Below are 14604 nucleotides of genomic sequence, written 5' to 3' on the forward strand. Positions count from 1 at the left end.
AGGTCCATAGGGACTGATCCTGCAAATCCCTGCTTATTGATTTCATTTAGATTACCTGCATGTGTAAAGACCAATTGAATACAGATGGCCAGAACTAGGCCCATATCTATAGACGTAAAGTTACGACAACTTTAGGTGCAACAAATAGAAAACATTCTTTTATCATGAATGAAGTTAAACTGCTCCGAAAGAGAATAATATCAGTTCTTGTAGGTTTTATGCAGCTTGCAATGCTCACAATAAAAAAGTAATAGGTTTTAAACACTAATGACCAGATTTTTAAATGTATTTAGGCACCTAGAGAGATTTTCAGAAAGCATGTAGGGGCCTAGCACCCACTGAAATAAATGGAAGTTAGGTGCTAAGATGCTTTTCAGACATGCCAAACCCATGGAAAAACGCAGAAATTGGGCTTATTTTTGGCTTAATTGGCTTGTGAGTAGCTTGTTGGCTAGTTTTTGGCTTGTAGCTTGTTACTTGTTTGGCTAGTAGCTTCTTTTTTTTGATCGGCTCCCAGCAAGCAGGGGCAAGGGGGGGAAAGTCAGGGGTGCACAGTGGGCCCACCGCAATCCCAGACTGCATGGTGGGGGATCTACTCACATAGAGTGTTGGGTTCTTAGGGATGGCTTCTTTTGGCCTTGTTTTGAAATGGGATTAGCTTGATTTTTGGCTTATTGTGAAAGCCTAGGTGTTTATTTACCATGTGAAAGTTGGCAACTGTGATGCTTTTGAAAATCCTATTATGTGTCTAAATACTTTTAAAAATTTGGCTCTAACCCTTTTGTAAATCAATTAAACAAGTGTGACATAACAAAAATATAATTCTCATTACGACAGTTGTTTTTTTAAATCTACCACAACAGTAAAACTTCAGTGTCCATAGTATGACCATATCAAAATCATTTGGCATTATAACTGTCAGTAGACTAAATATTTTAAATTATTAGAACCAGCCTTAATTTGTAGGGAAATACATTGTTATGTCTGCCCCCATTCAAATACTGGTTTCAAAGCCACAGAACCTAAGCAATAGCAGGGAAAACAACAAATCATTTCTTAACAAAGAAAGATTTTCAGGGTTCTGGCAGTAGCCATCTGTCATGGTTGACTGTTGATAATAATGAGAAAGTTACAATCACAGTGTCCAGATGTTACACTTTTTATAGATACAGACTCCTGAGTGCTTGGTAGGAATGGAAATGTATCTGGCTTCCAAAGCAGTATTTTTTTTTAAAGAAACTAAAAGGTCACATTTTCTGATATTTTACTGGGTAATGACATTACATTATCTGTAGCACCAGCCACGCCTACCATCCAGTTTATCTGAATTTTCTTAAAACAAGTCTTTTATCTCATTTCCCAGTGTATCTTTGTATGAGAGGAAATCCTGCTCCTGCTGAAGCTAAATTCCCGTTGACTTTAATAGGATCAGAATTTGACCCTTATAAAGTTTCTTTAACAAACAGCCCACATGGAGATCTTAAGTTTTATTAACAGTAGATCAGATCATGCTGCTTAGTGTGCAAGAATGCACACCTCTAATTATGAGCAAGATCCTGGTCAAAAAGTGCCTCTCTGAGGCTGCTTGCAGGGAATTCCCTATTCTCAGTGGCCAAGGAGCATTCAACTAGACGTTAGCTCTCTCAAAAGCACACTGAATCAGCAGGATTGTTAAATATAAGCAACCAAGCTTCTGAGAAACAGGCTTCTAGCTTCTGCACTGGTCTCACTCTCTGGTCTTGTGTTTTGCCATCCTTTGAACAAATCCATAAAAGCTGAGCATGTTTTGTTTGCTACAAAACATAGCTCTGCAGACGTTGCAGTTCTGAAGCAGGTATCAGGCACACATATTTGCTTTAAGTAATTGGATTTCGGAAGTTCTTAAGACCCCCAAACCTAAAATCAGATCTGTATGAGCGTTCCCTTCTGCCCATGCAGAGCCCCATTAACTTTAATGGGACCCCAAAGGGGCACAACAAAGGTCCACTCCTGTGGATTCAATTGCAAGATCAGAGCCCCAGCCTATATTCTATAAAGTTGAATTCAGAATAGGGCTATTTGAATCCTGTGAGATCCAGTTTGCAAAGGGGGTTCATAAATTGAACCCTGCAGGTTAATTTGCAAGGACTGGAAGTAAACCAGGCTCTGCAGGTTCACTTGAAGATGTGACCATTCCCTATTTTTCAGACATCCTTCTTCCTCCACCCTAGATCCCTCTCTATTGTTCAGGAAGCCCTGACAGTATCCCTTCAGATATCTCAGGAGGTTCCAGAGCTTGCTGATGGTGAGTGGGTAGAGCAAGCAAGACTGATTGGGGACTGGGAGGTCCATTGGCTTGCCAGCTGTGCAAATAACCTTCACATGTTTGCACTGACTTTTCACAAGTACGAGCCAAAACTCACTAACTCTTTGAATCTTGAGCCAAAGACTGCTTAGGGAAGGCTGGGGGACTGAAGAGTCAACACTAATATTTAATACAGCGATAATAGAGACTAATAATATTTTAACTGTTACACACACACTTCATATTCTCTGTTCTTGGAGTGAATTATGCTTTTCCTTGGGTTTCTGATCACACCCTGCAAAACAAAACAAAAAACCCCCATGAGATTTGAGAAAAACTCGAACTGGGTTAACACCTGAATGAGTACCCCATGGGTTTGCCAAGGAAACACTGTGTCTCCTCCCTGGTCCTCCCCATCACCTTTCATGTTTCCCTGAGCCTACAGTAGAACATCCTGCCTTCAGGTCCAGGGACAGGGCATAGTGCCATGTGTGGTGTATTTATGTATGTAACTGTTATTGCTTTGTTTTTCTGTGTACTGCACCTTTAAATTTCTGTGCATTCTCCTGGTATGGTAAGTTCAGCAGCCATTTTGTGCTCACATTCAGTGCAGACTGTCAGAGGGGAGGGACACTACATGCTCTCTCATAGACACTTTACATTTGTTCCCTTCTTTTGTCTTTTAATCTAAAATAAAGGTCACTGTGACTGAAAGTATCCATTTGTTCTTTGTGTATGGAAAAAAACATATCAGTATTGTCAAATTCAAGTACACAGAAATCTTGAGTTAGGCCATAAATCATGAAATTGGCTTAAAAATCCTTATATTTTTTAAAAAATAATAAACATCATAGAATCATAGAATAACAGAGTTGGAGGGGACCTCTGGAGGCTATCTAGTCCAACCCACTGCCCAGAGCAGGACCAATCCCAACTAAATCATCCCAGCCAGGGCTTTGTCAAGCCTGACCTTAAAAACTTCTAAGGAAGGGGATTCTACCACCTCCCTAGGTAACGCATTCCAGTGTTTCACCACCCTCATAGTGAAAAAGTTTTTCCTAATATCCAGCCTAAATCTCTCCCACTGCAACTTGAGACCATTACTCCTTGTCCTGTCATCTGCTATCACTGAGAATAGTCTAGATCCATCCTCTTTGGATCCACCTTTCAGGTAATTAAAAGCAGCTATCAAATCCCCCCTCATTCTTCTCTTCCGTAGACTAAACAATCCCAGTTCCCTCAGCCTCTCCTCATAAGTCATGTGTTCCAGTCCCCTAATCATTTTTGTTGCCCTTCGCTGGACTCTCTCCAATTTCTCCATATCCTTCTTGTAGTGTGGGGCCCAAAACTGGACACAGTACTCCAGATGAGGCCTCACCAGTGTCGAATAGAGGGGAATGATCACGTCCCTCGATCTGCTGGCAATGCTCCTGCTTATACACCCCAAAATGCCATTGGCCTTCTTGGCAACAAGGGCACACTGTTGACTCATATCGAGCTTCTCGTCCACTGTCACTCCTAGGTCCTTCTCTGCAGAACTGCTGCCTAGCCATTCAGTCCCTAGTCTGTAGTGGTGCATTGGATTCTTCCGTCCTAAGTGCAGGACTCTGCACTTGTCCTTGTTGAACCTCATCATATTTCTTTTGGCCCAATCCTCCAATTTGTCTAGGTCCCTCTGTATCCTATCCCTCCCCTCCAGCGTATCTACCACTCCTCCCAGTTTAGTGTCATCCGCAAACTTGCTGAGGGTGCAATCCACACCATCTTCCAGATCATTAATGAAGATATTGAACAAAACCGGCACAAGGACCGACCCTTGGGGCACTCCGCTAGATACCGGCTGCCAACTAGACATGGAGCCATTGATCAATACCCGTTGAGCCCGACAATCTAGCCAACTTTCTATCCACCTTGTAGTGCATCCATCCAGCCCATACTTCTTTAACTTGCTGACAAGAATATTGTGGGAGACTGTGTCAAAAGCTTTGCTAGAGTCGAGGAATAACACGTCCACTGCTTTCCCTTCATCCACAGAACCAGTTATCTCATCATAGAAGGCAATTAGATTAGTCAGGCATGACTTTCCCTTGGTGAATCCATGCTGACTGTTCCTGATCACTTTCCTCTCGTCTAAGTGCTTCAAAATTGATTCCTTGAGGACATGCTCCATGATTTTTCCGGGGACTGAGGTGAGGCTGACTGGCCTGTAGTTCCCAGGATCATCTTTCTTCCCTTTTTTAAAGATGGGCACTACATTAGCCTTTTTCCAGTCATCCGGGACTTCCCCCGATCGCCATGAGTTTTCAAAGATAACGGCCAATGGCTCTGCAATCACATCCGCCAACTCCTTTAGCACTCTTGGATGCAACGCATCCGGCCCCATGGACTTGTTCTTTCTATTTGCCTTCTGGTTTCTGAGCCTTGAGGATGTGCACTTAATTCATGCTTTCCAGCTTTTCTCTACACCCTTGAGGGCCAGAAATTTAGCTTTAATAATGACGATAAAAATAGATTTTTAATCTCTTGATTCTAGCAGCTGTTTCATTTTGTTTGTTTTTTAATCAAATATCACAAGACTTGTAATAAAATTGTGAGAATTGGCACCACTGCAATATGGTGACAGCTGACCACACTACCCCTACCTGACCAAAGGCCGCTAGCTACATACGGGTTCTTCCAATGCAAAGAGCTAGGGATACAACTGGGTCCTGTGCGCTGTAGTAGGAAGAGAGCCTGAGACATAAGCCCTTGTATTAGATGCCTGGTATGAGGCAGAAACTCCTTATAGAATTTGGCAAAAACTGGGCTAACATTGCAAAAATATACATTTCTAAAAAGTGCTAAGCACAAAGTACATATGCAAACACATCCCAATATCAAGTGCTACCAAAACATCCCAATATCAAGGATGATACAAAAACATTCCCCCAAAATAACAGAAACACACCAACCCCTCCTAAAACATAAGATCAAAATAACAGTACGCAACTTGTTTGTATCAGGGTATAAAAATGTATCTCAGAGGGAGTATCTTCGTCCAGCCTAGGGGGAAGTGGAAAGTCCAGCCACTGACTGAGGTGTGTCCATTGTAATGAACATACATGTTTTAGTATCATTGTAAAGTCTGCCAAGTGCTATTACCGTGCTTTGTCAACAATAAATCTGGCCAGGTGCCTTTGTACCTTAATGGATCTTGTGGTCATTGGGCGGTTCGCTCAAGGTCTGCTATGCCAACTGTCTGTGCAGAGCTGGAACATTACACATGGAAAACACACACATGCAGCCAAATATCTAACCACATGCGCCAAACCTTTAATTTGCTCAGTACCATCCTTACTATCATAAAAACAAAAACATATTCAAACTGCTGCTTTTGGGAGGGAGGGCAAAAATTGAGTTTTTCTCAGAACAGTCTAACAGTTTTCATAAACTTCTTATGGAATACCAGCCTGAAGCATTTTTCTCTGCAGTGGTATTAAAAACAAATTTGGGCAAACAGAAACAGTCCAATAAACAAGCAAGTCAAAAGTCTAAAAGATTCTAGAATATGTGCCATTCCCCAGCATATCTCACAAATAATCCATTTTTTTTTTTTTTTGGTTTGGTAGCCAAACTGAAATCGGGGAATGTTTTGGTTTTTTTCTTGACAAAATGAAAGAACACCACCCCCACAAATTGTTTGGGTCAAAATCAAATGTTTTGACACTTGTTTTGAACTTATATTTTGTTTAGAAAATGTCATTTCAAAGCAAAATGTCAAAATGGATCATTTTGACTTTTTTTTTAAAAAAGGGAGGGTTTTGGATTAAACTATACACCAAATTCAACCCAAATTTGCAAACTGTTTTAGTACCACAAAAAAACATTAATTTAATATTGGCTAGAAAAATTTCTCCCAGCTCAATTCCTCGGTACCGCTTACTTGTGCTAGTACCAGCATGGATCCTCTCAATACTAGAATCCCAAAGCTCCTTGATAGTATTGGGTGTATTGCCAGCATTCATCCATCCCATGGTGAAGTCTAAAGCTCATATCTGTGCTTTCACCTTCCCTGCCAGGGAAAGAACAGACCTAAAGAACAGGCCCAAAATTGTGAGTCTTCCCACAATGAAGAATAAATCTGTATGCAGATGGTCCCTGAGGTGTGTGGCTCTAGAAGCCACAGTGTGAGCCACTGTTTTGGCGGTGCCTTTCTAATGGAATCCAGCTACAAATCTTTTCTATTCTTCCAATCCCTCAGATTGGTTTTTGGAAGCTATTTGTACCAAAAAGTTGTCTCTCAGCTTTAGCTTTCCTTGATGGACATAGCCTGATGTAGTAAAGCTTTTGGGGAATTCAACCTGTAGCCATCAGTTTGCTTGCCATACGGATTGCAGAAATAACCCTCAAATACAGAATTTAACTAGACACCTGAAGTCATTAAAATGTTAAACATTCACCTAACAAGGATTTATTTTTATATGTTGTATACTGTGCCATGTTCTTAACTAAAGCCGTTAGTGGCAGCTAGCAGGGTTGGGGTTTTTGTTTCTTTGATCTGTTTTAGTGAGCCAAGGTCATGTGAGTAATTAACAAAAAGAACAATTTCTGCACATGGTAATAATATACTTGCAAAGACTGTATCATTTGCTTAACCGGTATGTATAACAGGTAGATCAGAATTGTTAAACAGTGACCACTAATATGAACATGTGCTTTGCTGCTAACAAAGCTTGGGAAATGGACATTCAAAACTTCTTCCCAATCTTGTTTTTCCTAATCATTTTCCTAGATTGGCTCATCTTTTCTGGCCAAAAACCTGGTCTCACAAGCCAGTCAGTCTGAACTTGTTTCTATTCTATTCTGTACCGCACACATCACTGTAGTGGCTGAGCACCTTCCAGAAGTGCATTGAACAACATAAGCTCCTATAGTGGTGTTTATTTTAATCCATTCAAGAGTACATAACCATTCGGAGTGCACACATGAACACAAAGATTTACTCTTTGCTGGTTGGAAAAATGCAGTGGCAACAGCCCCATTGAATTATACTGTATCATGATGTGCCAGTCCTAAGTTGCTTAGTACAGCATCACTATTTCAGCCTTGAATCCTGTTCTAGTGAGCCGTTTCTTTGGGTTCTTTCTTGTACAGATGCTATTTTAAGGGGCTTCCTTTGAAAATTCAATGTTAATTTTTATTATAACCGGGCTGTAATAGTTGCAACGTAGAGTTTAGTTTGTACTGTGACTAGGAGTAGGACTTCAGAAAGTTCTAACAGAGCTGAGGCAGATAATGATCATATTCTATATGGAAGGTAGAGTTTCTTTTATGTATATTTACTAGCCTCACCAAATGAGGCACCACATTTAAACAGTATTTTCTAGGTCTATGATTAATCCATTTTTTTCCTGTCCTTCTGCATACCAAATACTAGGTATTCTGCTTCCAGGATACTACCTCTGTGTACCAGATAATAACATGAGCAGTGGATGTTGTATAAAATAAATTAAAACTGATTAAAGCAATATTTATACAAATTATATCAAAACAAAATCTATGTTAAAATAGCATTATTAAGGTTGAAAAGTCAAGCACTCAGAAGTTAGTAAAGGCCAGACTTCAGGTTGCCCATCCAGCCATAATTGGATCCCCTTGTGCATAGGCATTGTGATAGTATGCAATCGTAATTAAAGACTAAAGACCCTCTGCCTCATTCATCAAAAACATTCAGTACTTCTTTCAATTCTCCTCAGTCAACGTGCAGCTCCACCCCTCATTAAATGCACTCAATTCAAATCCAGCACTGAACCCAGAATTATTAATTTCCGCTAGAGCATTTCTATAGTGTTCTCACCACAGTATCTGAGTGCTTCACAAATACAAATGAACAACACTTCTATTAGATTAGGTAGGATTATCCCCATTTTACATCTGAGGAAATAAGGAATAGTGAATAAGGCCAAACCTGGGGACTGATCTGGGGTGCCCAATGTGAGACCAGTATGATCCAATTTTTTCAGAATACTTAGTATTTTTATTGCACATATGTTTAAAGCCCTGCTCCAATCAATGTTAGTTACAGTTGTGAGTGCTCAGCACTTTTGCTAATCTGGCCCCTGGTGTCTCACAAGGAACATCCAATCAGTGGCCTCCAATTAGCGTCCACAAATATGTGTGAAAATTTTGGTTTGAGTGACTTGCCTAGCATTACAGAGGAACTCCATGGCTGACTCAGAAAGAGAATCAACTTCCTTAATCACAAAGTCATCCTTTTTCTTCCTACAGTCCCCTGCCTCATTCACTACACACCTTCCAACTTCTGCAACAAATGAGGCACAGGTCCTACAGATAGGCTGCTTCACTATGCAACCTGATTTATTCCCAGAACACTGTCCATCCTGTGCACTAGAAACACCTTTTGGTAGTGGGTTTCACAACTATTTGCCGAATGCAGAGGAATATAGGGTACTTCTACATTGCACTTAGACACCCATGGCTGGCCTGTGCTGGCTGACTCAAGCTTGCAAGGCTCAGGCTTTGGGGGCTGTTTAATTGCTTTGTAAACATTTGGGCTCAGGCTGGAGCCCAGCGTCTGAGGCTCCACGGGGTGGGGGCTTGAGGGGGGGAGGAGGAGGGGAAGAGGGAGGGTCCCAGAGCTCAGGCTCCAGCCAAAGCCTGAACGTCTACACCGTAATTAAACAGCCCCTTAGCCTGAGCCCCATGAGCCTGAGTCAGCCGGCATGGGCCAACTGTGGGTGAGACATACCCACAGAGACCCAGGACCAGATTGGAGTGATTTTTTTTTTTGACAAATAGTTTATTTGCTGAAAAATGCAGTTTTGGATTGACTGAAACTATTTGTGTATTCAGGTCAAATTCACCAAATAGTTTCAGAAAAAGGGAGGGGGGAATTTCAAACGAGTCATATTATTTCAGTGCAACATTTTCAAAACAAAATACTTTCTGCTTTTCAATTCAAAATGGCATTTTGTTCAGAAATTTAGCTAGATTTAACCAAAAAAAGGGGTAAGGAACACCCAAAAATATTTAGTCTAGGCCCCCTCCACCGCCCCAAGAAAAAACAACAACCCACATTAGAGAGCTAGTAAAAATACCGAAAAAAGAATCTAGACAGTACTGGAATTATTTTGTCACAACCTATTTAATAATACTTGCTGTAAATGGAAGATTCAGAATATAGCCAACAAGACCCTCCATGTCAAAAGGTGGCATCTTAAGCAATGGAGGTAAGATGTCACCTATCTTTTCTTTTGGGAGATATTGACAGTTAAATGAGCAATGATCTCAGTGCCACCCCACTGGTTTTCACCAAACAGCAGAGATATGTACCTACTCCACAGACTGTGGTTTCTACAGTCCCCAGCCCCTAAAGGCCCTCTGAGCCTCAAGCCATGAAGAGTACACGTGTCCCAAAGGACCAATTCTGCACTCAGAAAAGCTGAACTTGGCATGTGGTCCTCTCATCAAAATCAATGGGATCCCCAAGTGTGCATCTTATGGCAGAATTTATCCATCACATTTATTAAATCTTTTTATAAAGGTTTTTGTTCCTGTTTAAGGATTTGATATGAAGGCAGACAGCCTTCCTAAAGATTTAGAGATTATTATTGGATCTGGAAATAAATCTATCCACATATTAATAATAAAAATCTAACTTGCCGACTGGTAAAGATAGCTATATTTTACAGAGGATATTTAGTTTTAGAGTAATCCAAAGGGGCCATTCTCCATTGTAGTCCTGTGAGACAGCACTAATGTGAAATCCTTCCTGCTGAAAGTCACTGTAAATGCCTCTTGGTTCTTTCAGTTAGTAAGATATGCCATGGATGGTAGTAGTCCCCTGGAATTCAGAAAGTTCCATTCACCCATTCTTAGACTGAGACTATTTGCATTTCATAGGTCAAGGCTAAACATGTTTTATGATGCATGGATTAGTTGCTTTTTAAAATAGTACCTGAAAGCTGATTTCACATATCATATATCAGCCATATAATTCACATATATAAGCTTATTTTTACCCCTGCCAAATCAGAAGGCTAATATCAGGGCAGGAATTTGGCTTATATATATGAGTCAGTTCTGCCTCAGATACCCACCCCCTGATGGGAGGAGGGAGTCCCTAACACAAGAGGGGGCATTGCACCCCTGCCCACATCTCTCCCCCCCACCCCGTAGAAATTAAATTTGTTCCATTTCCTGCCCTCTGCCCCCCAGTTTCTTATCTGAGAGTTTTCACAGATAGGTGATTGTAGGCCTAAAGCCACAGAGTAGTAGTCACAATTCTGGTAGCTAGCAGAGGTCTGGGGGTGGGGCATTTTATCAACTGTCTTTCAGCTAAATTAAACTTGGGGATTGCATTGTAACCCTGTACAGAGAGGATCTCTGCAAGGAGGCTTGCAAATGTAAGCAGGGGAATAGTCCCGCTCTTGTAGGGAACTTTCCTGGCTTCTGCACTACCCCGGTGAAGTGGGCTAGCGAAAGGATCTGAGTCCTCGCTCCCACTTCCTTTACCCAGTGGCCTCCCTGCCCTTGAGGGCTCCCCTTCCACTCTCCTGCCTGGCAGAGTCCTTGTAACCCCAACAAGGCTGGGCCCAGGATTCCTGGGGGGCTCGACCCCCAACCCTGCTGTGGTCACCTAGGACAGGGGCTAGGGTGTCCTCACTCCGGGGTACTCTCTCTGCACTGGGCACTTCTCTGACCCACTGACCATTACATACAATTTAAAGCAAATGCAAGTTATTTAATCAACAATTAATTTGAAAAAGAATAAGGAAAAATGGGAAAGATTAAAGGAAACACATCCACCCGCTCTGTGGCAGGGAACATCACAAACAGTGTCTCTGGAATGTCAGGGCAGTTCACAGTCTGTTTCTTGTAAGTCCCAGGCCTCCTTCTCAGACCCTGGCTGTGCTGCAGGGATACTGTGGGTTGGACACTTGCTCTGGTGGTGGCCACACGCTCTCAGGCTCTAAGTGGTAGGACCCTTCTTCCCAGTGTCGCCCCCACCCTGTCGGGATTACGATCCAAGCCTGGCCTGCAGAGCCTCTTGGCTGAGGCGTCTCCCTGTGCTGGGCCTGCTGCCCAGGGTCCCCCTTGGTCTCCCCAGCTGCTCCCTGCACCCAGCTCCAGACTGCTCCAGCCCCAGCTCCACCACTCTGTCTCTGCTGCTCTGCCTCCAGCTCCCTGGGCTGCTTCTTTGGCCCCTCTGCCTCTGGTAGCTACAGCTCTGCTCCCAGGACAGGTCTGCTCTGCAGGCTGCTTCTGTGACTCTGCTCCCAGCAGTGACTTGCTTCATGCGCTGCTTTTCTGGCCCCTCTGGCTCTGGTTGCTACAGCTTTCTTCCCAGGGAAAGTCTGCTCTCTCTGGGCTGTGCCTCTGGCTTTGGGGCTGCAGCTCTGCTCCCAGGATAGGGTCTGCTCTCCCTGGGCTGCTTTTCTGGTCCCTCTGGATCTGGCACAGCTCTGCTCCCCACTTTAGCTTGGGCCCCCGCTTTCTCCTTAGCTCGGCCCCACTCTGTCTGACCCAGGCAAATCCAGCTCACACTAAGGACGGACCCCCCTGGCCTCCTGACTCCCTGATTAGCCTGCTCGCCCTGTCATTCAGGCTGACCTGGAGCATTGGCCTCTCCCCATTGTTCCTGGGGACTATCAGTCTCAGGGTCCTGATTCCCCATCGACCCTTCCCGCTTTTTAGTACTGGGAGCTAGCAACTAAAACACCCCCACTGAATGTTAGTAAGGAGGCAACAGTCCCCTTACACAAAGTATACAAAGTCGCTAAGTGGGGACACGGTTCTATGCTGGAGTTTCTGTGACCAGACCCTGCCTACCTGTTTGGAGGGAAAAGAAGGAAAGAGTTCTGTTCAAACTGAGAGAGAGGAGAAAGCTCCATTTAGAGCGCATCAGAGTGCACGGACGGGCTGACTTGAATTGGAAAACTCCTCTAGAGCCTAGAAGAAACATTAGATGGACTGTCCAGGTTCCAGGGATTGTGACATCATTGCAGAGTCAAGGGGAATTCCTAGACAGGCAACAGGCTATGTATGAATACGAGCTCTGTTAAAGCTGATAAGGCCCTTTTTTTTCCCTTGTGGGATATATGCACACACTGGCAATGTGGGTGGAATGGGAGCCAATATAGTTTTTATCAAATCTGGATTTTTCAAATGGAAAAATACACTTTTGCCTGGAAAAAGTGTAATCAAATATGAAAACTGCTTCGTCCACTTGAATAAAATAGCGGATTGGACTGTAGCAAGGAAAAGAGATGCTACAGATAATTTTTTGCTATTTCTACATTTCTGTGACAATCAGGGTCCAGACACCCCAATGGAAGAACAGGGAGTCTGAACTCCAAACAATATACAATTGAATCAATGGTCGGAACAATTTGAAACTGAATAAAACCCCTTAGTCCTGGAAAACTAAGGCTTGGATCTGCACTACAAACTTATATCAGTACAACTGTGTTGCTCAGGGGTGTGGAAAACCCACACCCCTGAATGACAGTTATATCAACCTAACCACCAGCATAGGCAGCGCTATGTCAACAGGAGGACTTCTCCTGTCAACATAGTTACCGACTCTTGGAGTAGCTATGCGTAAGTAGTGTCTTCACTAATCGCTACAGCAGTGCAGTAAGTGTAGACAAGCCCTAAGAAAGAAGAAAAATTTCCCCACACTGAAGAACCATGAATCACCATGCCAAGTGTAGGGGGTGGGGGAAGAAAGAAGTGGGAGAGAGAGAGCGACAGAGAGAGAAACTAAAAAAAAAGGATCTTTGGCATTTATACATTTTAAATTTCTTGTCTTGAGGAAAGTTTCAAAACTTGATGTGGTAGATCCAGCATACAAAAAATGTGCTAAATTTTATTATGTCAGTGTGTTCATTTGCTCAATAACATTAATGAATGATTTTGGATGATATTTATTTTATCATAACTTGCATTTTCAAGTTCCACAATTGCTGCTTTGGTGTCACCTTCACACACTGAAAGAAACTAGCACTATTTAAAAACCTCGGCAAAAATTATCCAGTTTGCAGTGATAAATGAGTTGCTTTTGAGAGGAGATCAAGATATCATAAACTTCAAGGACTTAGATCTTACTATGAACAATTAATCAGGAATTTTCAATCAACATACTTACGTTTATCCACTGTTTTATGCTCTGTTGATGGCAAAAGCCAAGGAGAGACTTATTGGACTAGCCCAACTGCACGGACTCATTGCTGAAAAGATTACACAATAGATTTTGAAAGATCTCCACAAACTGGCTCTTGACCTTCAAAATACTTTGTTCTTGCTTTGATGATGCAAAAGTTATGTCAGGGTGCAAAGGAGGTGTACAAATGCTTTTACAACAGACATTGTGCCCACAAGGGTGAGGGGAGAGAGATACCAGCGAAAGGAGGACACTCAGGCCTAAGAATAGTAAACTATGCTTTATTGAAGGAAGGAAGGAAGGAAGGAAGGAAGGAAGAACTTACGCTCCAATCTGCGCGGGGAGCCCCTAGGACGCACGGAGGGGCTGCAGGGGACTCTGGCTGTTCAGGATAGCTGACCAGGCAGGACTCCACTGGTGGGGGGAGTCCTCTGCGGAGCTATATTCTCCGCGCTTATCTCGGGGTCAACAGCTGGTTACATTCTTATATGTATGATTTATGCTTATTACATAAACTAACTTGTTTACAGGAAAAATATGCTGAGCTATGCTATAATATCTTTTGGCAGGGTCTGTCGGACAAAGTTTGTTGAAACTGTCTGCATCCTCCGCTTACATCCAGTCACGTACTCAGTCCACCACTTAGCTCCTGGCCAATCTTCCACAACCTTGCCTCTACAACCTAGGGGCTCCCCGCGCAGATTGGAGCATAAGTTCTTCCTTCCTTCCTTCCTTCCTTCCTTCCTTCAATAAAGCGTCGTTTACTATTCTTAGGCCTGAGTGTCCTTCTTTTGCTGGTATCTCCCCCCCTGCCCTTGCGGGCACAATTGGCATCATGAACAGAGTACCAGTGGAGGGATGCCTCTTTGGGGAAGGAAAGATAAGGGGGAGGGAGAGAGCCACATCCCCGGGTGGCCCTCCACAGGACGGTGGGCACTGGTGGCTCGCAAGCTGGTGGGTTGGTTGTCCCCGCCGCATGGCCGGAGCTAGAACAGGAGCCGGGGGTTACCCCAGTTAGGCTGGAGGAACTGATATCCAAGCTCCGGCTGGACAAAGTAGGACCCACGGAGCGAAAAGCAGTGGGGGACCTGGGATGGGTCTTCTTGACCGCGCTCCGCGCGGTGGACAAGGTGCTGCTGGTTCAGCAACAGAGGAT

Source organism: Eretmochelys imbricata, chromosome 1, assembly GCF_965152235.1.
Source record: "Eretmochelys imbricata isolate rEreImb1 chromosome 1, rEreImb1.hap1, whole genome shotgun sequence".
Classification (NCBI taxonomy): domain Eukaryota; kingdom Metazoa; phylum Chordata; order Testudines; family Cheloniidae; genus Eretmochelys; species Eretmochelys imbricata.